This window comes from Aulonocara stuartgranti, assembly GCF_965226115.1.
Source record: "Aulonocara stuartgranti genome assembly, chromosome: 23".
NCBI classification, from domain to species: Eukaryota; Metazoa; Chordata; class Actinopteri; order Cichliformes; family Cichlidae; genus Aulonocara; species Aulonocara stuartgranti.
The window spans coordinates 24,254,627-24,271,140 of NC_138958.1; the positions used below are offsets into that span (position 1 = coordinate 24,254,627).

A 16,514-nucleotide genomic window follows, 5' to 3' on the forward strand; every position below is an offset into this window, starting at 1 on the left:
TAAAACTGAACATTTAATCCCAGAGGGATTTTTAACAATGCAATTTCAACAGCGTGTCTCAGTTTTTCCACATGATAAAGACACGTTGGTGTAGTAGATTAGCATGACTGTTTGGGCTTAAACTGTAAGAAATAAACGTGGAAAATCACAGAAAAAGTTATAAAACATAAAGAAAATTAACTTTTTTTTGTTCAGACTCACTGTAAAAAAAAAACAACAATAAACAAAGCCGTCTGACTAGGGCTGCACGATTTTGCATAAAATGAGAATCACGATTTTTTGGCTTAGAATTGAGATGACGATTTTCTAGCGATTTTCTTTTCCAGTATAAATATTTATTGCACTTATTAACTGCTCTGCAACCCGTTCTCACTCCCAAAGCGTAACATTTTACGCTAGGTGACAAATCGTCACCATATTACGTTTTCGGCTACCCACCACGTTCCTAAATGACGACCTCGGAAAAAAGAGGAAATATGAGAACCGTCTGGACTGAATCTACACATGTTCGCTCTTTTTCTTCAAATCGCTTAGAAACACGCTATTTAACATCATTAAAGGTCAGGGCTAGGGATAAGGTTAGGTTTAGGGCTGGAATACAGGGCTGGAACGTCTATTACCGCGGGAGCGTCATTGCACTGGATCCCAGTCATAACCCGCCGCGTACCATAAGAACGCCGAAGGTCTCCTTTCGCGTTCCTCAGGAACGCCGCGGGACGTGACAAAACGTCGACATGTTACGCACCGGGAGTGAGAACGCTCTGCAACTGCACATCAACTTCGTAACAGTTGAGACTGAACATGAACACAATAAATAAACATAAAACAACAAATGTCTCACGTTTTGTGGTTGCATTTTCCTAAATCCCTCGTTTTGCACAGTGTTGATGGGAGCCATATCTTTGGTCAGGTGATAAGTAATAGCCTCCGTAATTTCTTTGTGCCTGCGGGAGTTCGACGTGTATAGGGAAGCGCTGTATAAGGTTCCCGTTATTGATGTTTGGGTGGTTGACCGGGACGGATTTCCTCCTGTCACTTTCTCGTCATCCCTGACGTGCTCTCCATTGTTTTTTCCCTGCTAATTTTAGCATCACACGGCACAGCTTCTGTATCACGTGGTATAAGGCTCCGCCCTTGTCATTTGTTGAGCAGGAAGAGTGAGCGCTTGTTTTCATGCAGAGTACGTCCCGGATCAAAATGCGGTACAATCGCCGTCGTCTTTTTTTTTTTTTTAAATCGTTGTCATTTGGAAATGAGATCGCACATAAGTATGAATTGAGATCGCGATTTTCTAACGATTAATCGTGCAGCCCTACGTCTGACCCACCGTGCTCCTTCACATTTTCCAGTCCTCCAGTCGGCTGGATAGGAATCGTTGTCAGGCAGATTCTGGGCCCCAGGCCTTATGTATGTTTTTCCAAAACAACATAAAGGAATGCAGGATGGCTCAACACTTTTGCACAGCACCATGCATCTTACTACTCAGCAACAAGCAAGAATTAGTGACAGGTAAATAGCTTCCTCAGTGGGCTTCTGTGATATGGCACAACACTTTCACGCTGTGTATAAGTGTACCTTGAAGAAAGCCAAGTAACACCCACAGGAGGTGTGAGTGTCATGGCTCCCCGAGCAGACCTCCATCATCGTCTTCTATTAGTCTTAATTAGACCTTCATCTAGGAGAGTCACTCACTATGCCAGCGCGTATTAGCGGCCCCTGAGAAAACACGATCCTGTGGCTTCACGTTGGAAATGACCAGCTCCTGCTCTTCCTGCCACCTCGAGCTCTGCAAACTCCCTTTGGGCTCCATTCATGCAAAAGCACACATCAGCACTCCCCAAAGGGAGAAAGAAAGCCTCTCTCTAACGTTTAAAATCTCCAGCATTTGTTTGTCGGTGCGTCCCGACATCTTAGCAGATGAAAGGTATGAGAAATGTGCGCTAATTTATCATTTATCATTTTAGAACTTGGAACAGGAAGGAGGTGGGGGGGAGGGGGGCGACAACAACCTGCTCAACCTTGGAGGAGCGGCATGGAAATCAAGATGAGGCTTTCATGAATGTGACAAAGTCTCAACACTTTCCTCCTCCCTGATGCATAAAGTATGTTTCGCCCTTGCAATTCAAGGTTGTGAATAATGTGTTTTTCTCTAAACATTTTAATTAAAAAACATCCATATACGGCGATTCAAAGAACTATGATGCAGCTACCCCTCCGCCCCACCACCACCACCACCACCACTCCTACCCACACCTCCCTTCTAAGCTGAAGTAATTCTGCAGCGACGCAATGACGCCTCAGTTTCCTTCAAGGAGATCGCTGAAAGCCGTATTAATCATTGTCTGGTGCTGGCCCACCTTCCCCGGGTGTTTTGCATCCCGCGACATCACTTTCAAAGTCTACCTCCTAAACTCGGGAGAGTGACAAAGTGGTTCTAAAAGACTAACGGCGTTGAGCATATGGCAGAGGGTGGTGGTGGTGGAGTGGGAGGGGGACAGTCAGGCTCCCTAGCCAATCCAAAGAAGATGAAGGAAGGTGTTGGGGGAAGGAGGGAAGAGTAAGGATGCAGAAATGACGATTCTCCTATAGAGCAAGCACCTCATGTTTCCGACTCTACTTTCTACCCTTTGCTTAACTCCATGCTAAGCTGCGTCTGTGTGGATGAAAATGTCCCTCCTCAGAGCGGGAGGCAATATTTTCCAGGGAGCAACCTGTACACATGCATTAATAAACACAGATTCTTAGTATCTTGGCGAGTGTTTGCCTCACAAACAAATGAATGCCTCTCCATGTTCCTATTTCCTGGCGGCCTCTGATTGGTTCTGACAGATATTCAGGGTTTTTGGTGAAGTAATTAGTGAGCCTCCGGGCGTGAGCTGAGGAGAGGCCTTCAGCGCTGGGTTACTTCACAGTCTTTCCTCTCTCCTTCTCAGGTAATTGCTAGCAGCTGCACAGCCTGGGAACTGAGTTTAAAAGGAGCTTTGCATCGATTCCCTTTATACCCCCTCCTTTCCCATTTTCCTTCTCCCGTTTCCTCATCCGTGCCAGCACAGCCTCCCCAGTGATGCCTCAGATCCTGCAGACCGCTCAGATGTACCCGATGCTGCAACAAGCTGGAGCCACTGCCGACACAAGTACCCGGGTGACTGCAGCCGAGTAAATATTACAAATTTTGTTTACCTACGGTATCCTAAAGGGCCAAAACAGAGAGCAGTTTTATGTTTTTGTATGAAAGAAAAATGCACTCCAACCTCTTTCCCTCCAGAGGAAAACAAACAGAGTGTGTCTAAGTAATTGTTCATCACCACCTACAGGTTTGCACAGGCCTGCGGAGCCCTGGACCGCTTAGGATGCACTTACGATTCTCTTCTTTCTGCATCCGTCTTGTTGCACAAGTACAAGTACACAGTGGGAGGACACCCATGAGCGATCCGAGCAGCAAAAGTTTGGAAAACGAAACGTGGTCAAGGTTAGACCAGAACTTTGGCTGAGATTTGGCAAGTCTGTTAGTCAGAGAACTGAGATTTTTTCAGTAAAAATTAAAACTTAACTCAAAGACTTTCCCCCCCGCTCGCACGATCAACCGAGGTCGCTGCATTGGATGATCCCTCCGCCCTTTCCACTCTTTCCAACTCCTACACCTCGCTTTCCTCCACAGCTGAGATGTCAAACTCATTTTACATTGTGGCCCACACCAGTAAAACTTCCCTTTTTGTCAGTGTAAATAACTTTAAATACCCTTTTAATTCATGAAATATTTCAATATAAGAAAAAGAAGCGAAATGCAAGTCAATTTTTACTGTAAAGCCACCATTAAAAAAAAACATACATTTTTAAGGAAACAGTATAAAAAAAGGGAACTTTCTGTAATTTAATTGTTTATCTGTTTATTAAATGTACGAAAATATGGTTAAATGTCCCATAGTCATCACCTCATCCACAATTTTATAAGATTTCTAGTGTGTTTACTTTATGGCGACTGTTTCAGGGGTTGTTGAGGCTGAAACAAGCTGCTCGTTTTCTTACAGCGAGTTAGAGAGACAGCCAGCAGACTGGGTGCTGAAAGGAAGAAAGGTTAGAGTTCAGACTAATTACTTATGAACACACTGTTAATATTTTGCTCGCCGTATAAGTGAACAACTGCTTCCGTGCGCGCTAAAACGAATGGCACCAATCATTTGCTATATAAATTGGCCTAGTTCTGCTGTCAGAGTATGAGCTCCTTTCTGTTTCTTGTCATTTCAAGCCATCATTGTATTTGCATCGCTGACATATCAAAGAATCCATACAGTCTTTGTACTGCGAGACAAAACCGCAATAATAAAGCGCCACAAAGGGAACAGAGTGAAAAGTTGTGACAACATGAAACGCCACAGAAATGTGAATCCAAAGTCACCAAGAGTGACTGATGGAAACTTAATCCTCAAGAAAAAAGAACAACAAAAAAACAAGTTGTCTCGTGGAGGTTGAGATGTTTCATCTGAAAAGTGAAAATCTTTTAAATGATAGAGGAAAAAAATGTTGTTAATCACAATATCGGCATCTAATCAGAATTATTAATCACTGTGATTCGTCCGGTGGGGCCAATCCACCTAATTGATAAAAAAAATTTCATTGATGTTAAAGGTGTAAAAGTACCTACATCTATCAAACAGGTAAGGGGCGGAGAATAAGCATGGTCAGCTAGAGAGATGCACACTTTATTAGGTACAACTGTTCGGGTACTCGATTAAAACAGTGGACATGTAAACTAAATTGGCTACAACATGAGGTGGCATAAAAAGCATGAAGCCATTGTGCTGTTTATGTTGGTGTGATGATTTTCTCGGCACACTTGAGGCCCATTACTCAGGGTTCAACCAGCTGTCTAAAAGTGTTAGCAGAGGATGGTTTTGATCCATCGACCTCTGGGTTATGGGCCCAGCACGCTTCCGCTGCGCCACTCTGCTGAAAGGCACCCCAGATGGGACTCGAACCCACAATCCCTGGCTTAGGAGGCCAGTGCCTTATCCATTAGGCCACTGGGGCTGCACGCAGTGAACCCAAACATACTGCATATTGTTTAGTTGGTTCAGCTCCTGAGCTGTGCTCTGAGCTCCACTGTGTTTAGATGTTCCTGTTGTTTGTGGACAGGAAACCACCCAAGGACTAGAGAGTAACTAAGATCTGGATCACTGGCTCTATTACATTAAACATTAAGCCTTTAAAGAGTCTTTGGAGCATCTTGCTGATTTCATGTGACAATTAATTAAAACAGCTCTGATTCTTAGCACACTTTGGGCCGCTTAGTACCAACGAAGCATTAGTTAAACACCAATGAACAGTGTTGTTGCTGACGATGTCCATTCCTATATGACCACAGTGTACCATCTTCTGATAATACGCCGTGTCACAAAGCTAAGATCATCTCAAACGAATTTCTTAAACATGACAATGAGAATGACTTCACAGTCACCAGATCTCAATCCAATACACCATTGGTATGTGGTGGAATGAGAGACTTACATGATGGATCTGCAGCTGTTGTTTCCATCAATAAGAATTGCAACCTGGCGATCTATAGTCGGCTTTGATCCTCATAACCGGAGGTTGCATTGGGGTCGCTGAGCAGTCTGTGAAGGATACCTTAGATATTCTTCACTATGTCAAGGCAGTTCATAAGATTAGTTATTTTTCTCAAATGTTTTTTGCAGCAACAAAAATCCAGGACTTGAGACGCCTTTTATGTGCTTTGGTGTGAATTCAGTGTAGCTTTACACTATTTCATTTGGACCAAAGTGGTAGTCCTCTTGACCTAAATTGTCTCCCTGCTGCCATTCTAAGAAAGTCATATATGCCTGCAGCAGATTGTTGTAACAGTTAAATGTGCAGCCTGGTCTTTAAATGTATCGTAGCAATCTTGTGGGAGTCATAAGCCCAGTAATTCCTCCACATGGTGAAATAATAAGGAGTAAGAGGCCATTTCCTTAGGTACACCCCGTGGTGCAAGAGCTTTTCATTCATGAAATTTTCATATTTCAAAATAATGCCCCCACTCACGCTGGCAAGTGGACTCATGAACAGCATGAGCGAGTGAAATACCTTTCATGTCCCTCTGAATCACCACATCTGAACATTACCGAGCCTGCGGAAACAGATTTCCACCCCCTGGAAGCTTTCCCAAAAAAGGTCGAACAATGCCAAGAAGTTCGAGACTTCTCTTAATGACTTGATGTGTTTATGGGCTGATGAGCTTTTCGGTGTATTTTTTGTACCTCCACATGTCTCAAAGAGAGGAATCTGATGAAAGCAGCGTACAGAAGTCGTCTTAATGCATTCATCCTGCCTCTGACAACAAGATAGAAACTGACAGAATGCACGCCTGACATCCACCAGCATCCGAACGCTTGATTGGCTTATAGTATTTACATGCTCAGTGATATAGTACATCAAAAATATAAATTTTCTTGACATGAAATAAAACAAACTCTAAGGGCCTTTATATTTAAAAAACAAAAGACCCCTCTTCATCTCCTTCAAAAAAGATGACAAGCAAAGACAAAGCTGAATTGGATAACGGAGACCTAAATGACAAGAAAACATAGAGCGGTGTGATATACAGTACCAATAACAAAATGCTTAAGTGACAAGCAAAGGAAATAAAATGAAACGCAGCGTTAAAGCTTCACCTCACATAAACACGTCACTGCGTGAGCCTGAATCCTTGCAGAGATGGCAGGAGAGTGACATTTCATTGTACAGCTTGCTGGGTTTAATGTAAACCTCTTACAGGGTTGGTATAGATCACATTTCTCTTTAACACAAAAGGTTATTGTTCAGGGATCGGTAAAACGCTGCTGAATGGACTCATTCTCCTCTTTTAATTAACATCACGGGCACATCATAATGTCACCACTTTCTCCTTTTGTCTCCCAACTGGCACTTCTTCTTCTGTTTTCTATAAAAAAATACAAAAATATTCGCTCATGGACCCTTGGCAGGAGGAGGAGGGGGGGAGTGTGTGAAAGGCAGAGAGGCAGGGGATTGCCAGGAAGGAAATATTGTAGCAAAACGACAGCCGAGGCAGGTGTTTTTGTTTGAGGGGTCCTCTTTGGCATTTCTCGGCTGCTGAAGAACATCACTGCAATTATAGGCGACAATAGCTGCACACACACAGTGTAGGTTCATTACCTATAACAACCTCGGGCTTTTTAATCTGGATCCTATCAGTTCTTTCTGTTTACTCCCGCTTTTTCCTTTTCATGTCCCGCTAACAAAACACAGGGATAAAAATCTGCTGCAAATGCTATAGATGCGCTCCCATAAATTCACTTGCTAACTCCTGTGCAGCCAGATGTTCACATCTGCTAAGCGACTATAAATCCATAAGAGACAGGAAGTCATTTCCAGTGGCAGGAAGACACCGCTGACATGTGGCAACAAGTTGAAACTGAGTGAAGATGTCAGGAAACATTTATCTTTATGCCGTGTGCCGTGATGCATGGATGCACCGGCTCATGGGAGCAATCGCATCGTATTTGCTTACCTACTGTTGTGTGTCAGGGCTCAGAAACATCAGTGACAACAAATCTGGAGCTTTCTACAGTCCTGTGACAAAAAGTTTTTCCAGTCCTTTGGAAGCTAAAAGCAGCTTGTAGAAAAACACTTTTGGGAGCAATAACTTGAAACAATCTTTTTCTGTGTGACTTTATTGGTTTCTTGTTTTGTCGTGGAGGAATTTTGGCCCATTCTGATTTATAAATCTGCTTCAGTTCAGTGAGGTTTGTGAGAATTTGTTCATGCATAGCTCTCTTACCGTGCCACATCTGGACTTTGACTGGGCCATAATAACACTTTGATTCTTTTCTTTTTTTGTTCTTCTGTTGTAGATTTGCTGCTGTGCTTGGGATCATTGTCCTGTTGCATGACCCAGTTTGGTGAAAGCTTTATCTGTTGGACAGATGTCTCACATTTGACTCTAGAGTAATTTGGCATACAGATGAGTTCATGGCTGACTCAGTGACTGCAAGGTGCCGAAATCATCACCCCTCCACCACCGTGCTCGTGCTGACAGCTAGTATGAGGTGTTTGCGCTGATATGCCCCATCTAAAGTCTCAGTGCAGATTTTATATGCACTTATTCACATGAAACTAAAGTTGGTTCCACTTTAAATCATCATAACTACCACAGTAAACAGAAAAAGAACCACAAACGTTAAGACAGGGAAAAAATGGTATGAATTTCTCCTCTTGCTGGATCGGAGCCAGTGTTGCCAACTGTTTCCAAGGTGGGTAGAGTTAACCAAGAATAATCTACAGTCACTCTAGCAAGCATGTGGGGCTGTACTTCTCATCGCTGAGATAAGCAGACTGTTACATTTTATGGGTAAATCTGTTTTTTGTTTTTTTGTTAGAAGAAAAGAGTAAGAATAGGACAGCACTTCCTTTCAGCTAGGAAAAATATCATTTTGGTGACCACTGTTAGGCTTTTGCCAAATGCTGTAACGTACTTGTTACTTTTAAGAAAAGTAACAATTGTCTGACTGCAATTACTCAGACATATTGATGAAGGTTAAATAATTACCGCCTCATTTATAAATGCAAGCAGAATTCATGTCTTTGCAGTTGATTGGCAGCTGCTTGCCAGTTGGTTGTATTCTTGTTATAAATATTAAAGCAAGGTTGCTGAGCACCTATGTCATTTTAAATCATCGTCCTGCAGCAAACACGTCACTGATTTTGGATGAAATCCCGTTAGACCTATAAGGTTCTGACTGGACGTTGAATCTAAGTCATTAATGTGAATTTCTGTGTATGTAGATTTGCAAAGATGGCATCAGATTTGTAATTTTTGCCTATTTTTCACAGTCAATGTCTGTATTATCACAAACAGACAGCATGTGATTGCCAGCTTGACCCAAACTGATTGCAGACGGACTTTTTATTAACACTTGATGCGCCAAAGCCGAAGTTGTAGATGGCAGCTAACTGCGAGTGGTCCTTGTGTTCAAAGCGACCATTTCAAAGGCAACAAGATTGCAAGTTTGTTGCACCTGGTCAACTATAGTCTCAAATCACTGTTTTTCCAAGTGTAATTGCAAAAAAAAAAAATGTGGTCACTTTAATGTAAGTATGCATGATAATCATGTTGTGAAGTGCACTGGTCAAACTGATTCCAGTTTCCAAGAGACTCTGACACAAATGTACTTTTAATTTTGGCGTAATTATGAATAAAATCCTGGGTTAGAGCCTTTAAATGTATCTCAAGTGACCTCTGAGCAGTCTTTGTGATGCTGAAGACTGACGAGCTGCAGACCATAAGCAGTCACCAGATAGCTGTTATCACATCCAACCTCACTTCTCGTTGCCTCCTGGCTACCCAGGGGCACGCTGAAAGGTTAAACGAGTTACGACAAAATTAATTTCCTCTCCTGGATTTCTTTAACCTAAACACCAGAGGGTGACTTTCACAGTCTGGGAAAGTGGGGTCGTCACACTGTGATCCACAGAGAGGGTGCGAGTGGACAAAGCTTTGTTCAGGCCTCCCCCCTTGTCCCTCTCATTGAGCCGTTCACTCCATCACTCCCTTACACCCAATAGGAAATCTCGGTCTTATCCACGGAGATGTCAGATGAGAAACGCTTTCTCCGGAGAGCAGGAGCATCCGACAGTACAGAGAACAGCTGATTCTATTCTGAGAACAAGTTTCTCTCTTTATCTCTGCTTGTTGACAGGCTGACAGACAGCTGGTTTGATTGGCAGATGCACAGGCAGGTTGATAAACTGTAATACCCCCCCCCCCCCACATTAACATGGCTCTATATATGTCTGAACTCCAGCAGCTCATACCATCTTACAAGTGTGTTATTGTACATTATTTTGTTGCTATATTTGGTGAAAATTTGGTGGCGGAGGAGGAAAGTGGTGTAGATTTCTGAAAATAAGAAATGAGAGTACTTACGCTGCTGCAGCTCTTTAGTGCTTGGATTTTGCCAGTGCTATTTGTTTGTACTTTTCATTTGTTCTCACCCACTTACTCTATATTTCATTTAGCATCAGACACATTGAACTGTGAAATATATTCCCCCATATTTGTTTTCATGTATTTAAACATTTTTTTTATGTTCTTCTACTTTTTATTTCCTTTTCCTTTCACTGCAGCAATAATCGCCAGAAAAACTGAGCCGTAAACAATTTCTTCTTTGGCTACATGTTAAAAGTACAGCAGTGAAAACTAGAAAAAGGACACATCCCCCTAAATTCTACTCTTACCCTGTGTCAGCTTGGCTATAGATGAAGTAACTATCCTTTTAGCAACTAATAGGTTGTTGATGACTAATTTAGGGTTGTGGTTAATATAACATCCACCTGTCTATATGGCTCTGACACATTGACCACAAAACAAGCTGCCTAATAAACAGCTGGCCACAATGGGCGGGAGTCTTCTAGTTTCTGGGAATGCATTTGACCTGAACCCCAATTATGTTGCAAGTAACTGGTGGATGTCAGGAGGTTAAAAAGGATCTGTTTGTTTATGTTTGGAGAAAGAAGGAAGATGCGTACGACCCAAAGATCCTGGTATTTTATCTTTAAGTTTTTGTGAAATTATTTTATTTCTGTGCGCAAAGTAAAATAATGAAAGCATCCAAAATAAAGCTAGGATAGTAAATAGGCTTTAGGGTGGGTCAATAAATAACTATCCATTTGTAAATAGTGTGTACAGTATAAAATACTATCAAAAGTGTATGTAATACAAAATACTGAATATAATATATGACAGCAATATATTGTATAGCAGCAGTCCCCGACCTTTTTTGCGCCACGGACCGCCTTTAAGGCGTCGCGGATAAATACAACAAAATAAAACTAGTACCGGTACCGAAAAAAAGAAAATTTATTCATAACACACGTGAAAAGACCAAGGAAAACCGAGTTAACGATAAAAACGATAACAAAATAACGCTGAAAACCGATAAAAACCCTGAAAACTATACATTTCACACCTGAGCCTCTACTCTCGCGGGCCGGTACCAAACGACTCACGGCCCGGTACCGGTCTGAGGTCCGGGGCTTGGGGACCGCTGCTGTATAGGTTCTCAGTTATTCAAGCTGCTTGAGTTGAAGACTGCTTAACTTCTTTTTGCAGGTTCTTGAAGATTGTCGCTTCTCATTAAAAAGGCTTCTTCAGCAAATGGGGAGTCCCAGATTTAATAAATACCGAACCCTCACTGAAGCGAAGCAGTGACGCCAACTATCAGTCAGCTGTGACAGTCAAAAGTCATTCACACCTTGGCCCACGCGACCCTCAGTAGACTGGTATTCATATATATTTAAATTTTCTTACTAAAAGACTCAGTTACACAATATTTTCTATGCCTGAACACTTTTAACCTCACACTCACAAACTCACACTCCAGCGGATATGTCGAGAGGTAACTTGGGGTTTAATATCTTGCTTAAGAATACTTTGACATGCAGGCTGGAGTGGATCAGACCACTGACCTTCCAGTTACTAGACCCTTAATAACTCACATGATGACAAGGTGGGCCAGCAACCCTCAGGAACACCTCCAAGATGGCATCCATCCATCTTCTTGCTGCATATCCAGGTCCAAGTTGTGAGTCGCTTTCCCCACCCACCTCCTCTAGCTCTTCCGGACACTAAAACATTCCCAAGCCAACCAAGAGACATAATCACTCTAATGTGTCTTTGTCCTCCCAGCTGGACAAAACACCTCACCTAGGAGGTGTCCAGGAGTTATCCTGGTCAACTCCCCCAAAAAATACCTAAACTGACTACTGAGTGCTCTGACACCCTTTAGAGGAAGCTCATTTTAGCCACATGAAACCGCAATCACTTCCTTCCTCGCCTCACTTAGGAAGTAACAACAACCTTTAAAAGTAAACAAGCCATTTGGATGAGAAGTGAAATGCCTTCAGAAGGACCCCCCCCCCCAAAAAAAAAGAGGTCCGGTTGTATTTATTGTCTCTACCACACATAAATTCACCCTTCACAATAGCTAGATATTTAATTTGCTGCTGCGACTGCGAGACACTTTGCAACCCACTGCAACCCACACTCCCTGACAGCTGCTCTCTTCCACACAGCAGTCTGCTGCTGCTGAACACAAACACCAGATATAAACTATGTCTATGGTTTTATTTAAACCTAAAGTGGTCCTGACCGAAGTTTTGTAACAAAAATTGACAAAAAACATAAAACTGTATGGAAACAAACGACAACACATCAGTAAGCTGGTCATCAGTCAGATACGTAGACACAGAGACAGACCATTAGGTTCACAGACAGGCCGTCTTCTGTCTCTGTTTACCCTTTGAAAAGCAACAAGACAATTGGAAGGTCAGAGGTCAAAAGGTTGTCTGGGCAGCAGCATTAATTTTAACGCTGTGTGGTGGCTTAAGAGAAAAATGATATGTGCTGAGAGTGTTAAACTGCCCCTGGGGCCTTTTGGGCATTTGTGTGACAGGTAATTATTTTGAAGTTAACTGAAAAATCTGAGCCAGACCATCTGCAGAAAAGCCGAGCAGCCGACACGTCTCTGCAAGACAATCAGCCACCGCAGAGAGTCGTACTCTTAAATGTGCATAATAATTCGCAGTTAAATCTTGTATTTATACCACAGCTGTAAATTATACTTTTGTATCCAAGCTATAGCATAATGATTGCGATCATTTCCTCCACCCTCCATCTTCCAAAACCTCTGACAATGTGCACAATAGCATATTGTAATTATGGACATGGAAATGTTCTTCATCTCTTTTTCCCCACTTCCCTCCTGCTGTGATGATAGCAGCGTTATGTTACCATGATAGATTAGGGAGATTTACTCGGAAACAACAAATTATGGACAACATCCTAGTCTTTGATCTGCTTAGATTTCAATTGTACTTTATACCTTTTGGCAAAGGTTAAAATCCTCCCAGCTATTGTTTGATCACCCATCTTTACAGCAATTTAAAAGCTCCAGAAACAGGTTTTATTGGAGAAAATTAGAGTGAAAGCACAAGACTTAGTGCCCTGATGGTGTACCTGTGACCCTGAAATGATCATGTATGTAATAAGGGAGGGTCTACACGTGTGAAACGTGTGAACTTGACAAGTACAGTAGTAGGTGAACCATCAGAGCTCAGACCTGGAGATCATGAGGTCAGTGAGGGTGCCAAGGAGCCAGCTGGTGGTTGTCAGAGGGGGCGTACATCTCCAGGACACTGGTAACCTTACTGTAGCTCCTTTAGTTTAGTTTTTTTTTTTTTAATTCAAAGCTGCTCTGAACAGTAAGTTCAGTAACATTTGAAATTTTTATTCAACTTGTCCTCTTTTCCTTTCTTGTCCAGTTGTGCTAATTGAATCTATAATTTCTGGCTTTATGCAGCACAAAAGCCAGTGAATGCTGAAATTAAGCTTAAAAACCTACATCTGCTGGAAGGTGAATTTGTCTTTAAAGCCTCCATCAGATGTCGATTTTCGAAGTGTATGACCTGTAAAGAAAGACCCTGTGGGCGAGTACACTGGAAAGAAAAACAGAATTATCCATCAATAGGTCAAATAGAAAGCTGAGAGTCATGTTTTCTGAAGCAGAGGTTAGCAATGCTGACGACTGGTGGAAAAATGGTGAGTTTAACTTGGAAGTTTCAAAGTGGTACGACATTTTTCTACTGTCAGTAAAAATGCACCCGTCAAAGATCAAGTGGTGGAAACCTTGGAGAAAATGTTAGCGTGTGTTTTAACCCTCAGATCTTTAGCACAACAGTCAAACAGGAAACAAAGTGCAGCTTAGATGCATCACCACCACGATGAAGACAACAAGTGTGGATCTGATTGAAAATCTGAGGAGATGATGGGACATGATGCACACTGAAAGACTCAATCAACCACAGGACAAGAAAACATTCAGCACTGCAATACGCTATTGAGGACTGAAATGTTATCAGAGTGCTTCCCTTAACCCATATGGAAAAGATATATATAAATCTTATAAAGTTTGTATCTGTCTTGTGTGAAACTTGTATGAAAAGCATATAAGAGTGAAAACAGATATAAGTAGTGTTGGGACTAACGCGTTATTAAGTAACGCGTTACAGTAACTACGTTATTATTGTGGTAACGAGCACGGTAACTAGTTATTATGCCAAAATCAGGAACGTGTTAGTCGTTACTGGGATTTAGATAGGCTCGTTACTCGTTACTTCGTGTGGTGGCTATCGCGGAGCTTCCACAGATTCAGTAACATTAGCAAGTGGTGGAGGCCAGCAGGTGGATGAAGGAAAAGGGAGGCAGGAGGAAAAGAGACCCGAGGCGGCCGCCGGTCCAAGTGTGAACTGAACTTCAGGTAAGAAGTTATGACCTGCAGTCTCTCTGGGTCAGATATGAACCAAGTTTAGGTGGAGTTTATTTTCGTTATTCTGACTTTTTCCGTACTGCCTGCTAGCTAGCATGACGGAGTTTCTATACAGCTGGGTGGTGCTATGAAGTTAATGATGTTGAACTTTATTTTGTTCATAAGTTATTAGAGTTGCCAACCGTCCCGTCTGGTATTCAGAGAAAATATTACGCGTTTCTTATTGAGGTGAAAAGGAACAGTTTGTCCCGTAATTCAGCTACAATGAAAAAGGCACAAAGCTGGAGTTATTCTGTGTCTTTGCTGCACAGCTGCCTCTTCTCTCATTCTCTCCCCTCCCTCTCTCGTTTCTACTTCAATCATGAAACTGATCAATGATCAGCTGATCGGCTTTTCTCTCTTGTTTGTTTATCGCTCACTTTGCGCCGAAAGAGGAAACCAGCGGATGTCGCGCTAAACAACAGCAGCAGGTTTAAGCTTGATCAGCTGTTGTTAGAATTTATTTAATATTAATTTCTAGTATCAGCTGATGTTTGCTGGAGCCACAGCTGTAAACCTGCTGGTCATGATGTCGGTTTGGTTATCTGGTGAGAGGGAAACATGAAGATGAAACCAGGAGATGTCCTTACTGGATCATCAGAGCTGAACAGGTGATGGAGAAACAGGTTTACCTTTTAGGTGACATGAATGAGTTGAAGGGAAGTTATGAACTGTTTCTGAGAGACAAATAAAACCAGGATCCTTTTTTAGGTAGCTGACAGCTGGTAACTGTGCAGGTGCGGATCTAGCAAAGTTTTGCCAGGGGGGGCCAGATAGGGCATTAACAGGGAAAGGGGGGCACAAAGAAATACTTTTCTTTCTTATTCTCATTTAAAATGTCTAGCTTTTAAAAAATAATTATCTGACTCTTACAACAAACGATTGATAGATTGAAGCATATATACCATCAAAAGAGTGTACATCACTGTCACAACAGTGTTTATTTTCATTCAAAGGCTTTATGATTTTTCCTATAATGGTGGGCGGTCTCTAGTCAAAATGCCCGGGCCAATTTTCTGTCCCAGTCCAGCTCTGTGTGCAGCTCATCTGCAGTCTGGTGTTGCCTACATCTTCCTATTCAGAAGGCAGAATTTCCGAGTTCTGAGCACAATTGAAAGCACCACGATTGCAGTTTTTGTGTTGGATGTAAAAAGCGCACATGACGCTGTGACGTAGGCTAGAATCATGGCAGCAGTCAATGACGGTCCAGGCGTGGGATTTCTCTCGTGGAAATATGCACATTATCTTTTCCTTTCTATTGGTAGGTGGCACAGTGCACTTGTGGCAAGTAAGCAAGCTAGAAGACTGGCAAAGTTATGGAAGAAACACATTAACAAGAGAATTCTGAGTAAAACCAAAGTTACTTTCCCTAGTAACTAGTTACCTTGAAAGTAACGAGTAACTTGAAGTAACTGAGTTACTTTTGAGAGAAGTAACAAGTAATGTAACTAAGTTACTATTTTAAAGTAACTTACCCAACACTGGATATAAGATCCCTTGAAAAATTATATAATGAAACTTGTATGTTTTGGATACTTACTAAAACAATGTATGAAAGTAATGAGAAAGTGGCCACTTTAATGAGTAATCACATATAAGTTTTTACTATTTCTTTTCCATATGGGAATCACCAACGTTTTTTTTCCCTTTAGGGATTACTACCAATCTGCATGTCTTCCTTCACTACATCCATGAACCCAGAGGTGGGAAGTAACAAGGTACAAATAGTTTGTTACTATACTTCAGTAGAATATTCAGGTATCTGTACTATCTAGTAGTTTTTTTTCCGGGACAACTTTCTACTTCCTACATTTTCGTTACTTTTGCTTTAATGCATATTGAACCAATTAACAGTCTAAACAGTCTAACCCCTGACTATGACTATCGAGTCAGGGATTAGTGTGGCTCTGTGTTTTTATTCATTTATTCATTTTTTTTGCCACAACACTGGAAGGACTGCTGGTGTCTGTAAGTTGTGTTCGCGGTACTTTAGCATCAAGCTAGCCCGACTGAAGAGGAGCAAGCATAAAAGGAGGAATATGTTCTGGCAGATAATTTCAAATGCAACATTTCAATCAGCTCAACAAACATCAGCAAACACACAAACTGCTTGTGTGAAGTTTGTCTTACAGTGTG

The 16,514-nt window shown here is 41.9% G+C and overlaps 2 long non-coding RNA genes across 3 annotated transcripts; both read left to right on the forward strand.

Moving 5' to 3' along the window:
- The first annotated feature begins 1,432 nt into the window (after window positions 1-1,432).
- Window positions 1,433-8,009, forward strand: LOC309699743. Its single transcript, XR_014274456.1, has 3 exons — window positions 1,433-1,509; window positions 2,934-3,156; window positions 7,869-8,009. It is a non-coding gene; the product is annotated as an uncharacterized lncRNA (long non-coding RNA).
- Window positions 8,010-14,036: 6,027 nt separating this feature from the next.
- On the forward strand, window positions 14,037-16,424 carry LOC309700523. 2 transcript variants are annotated; one of them, XR_014274684.1, is made up of 3 exons: window positions 14,037-14,330; window positions 16,031-16,136; window positions 16,333-16,424. It is a non-coding gene; the product is annotated as an uncharacterized lncRNA (long non-coding RNA). The 2 variants fall into 2 exon arrangements; XR_014274685.1 differs by having other exon boundaries at window positions 16,031-16,081.
- Window positions 16,425-16,514: the final 90 nt, after the last annotated feature.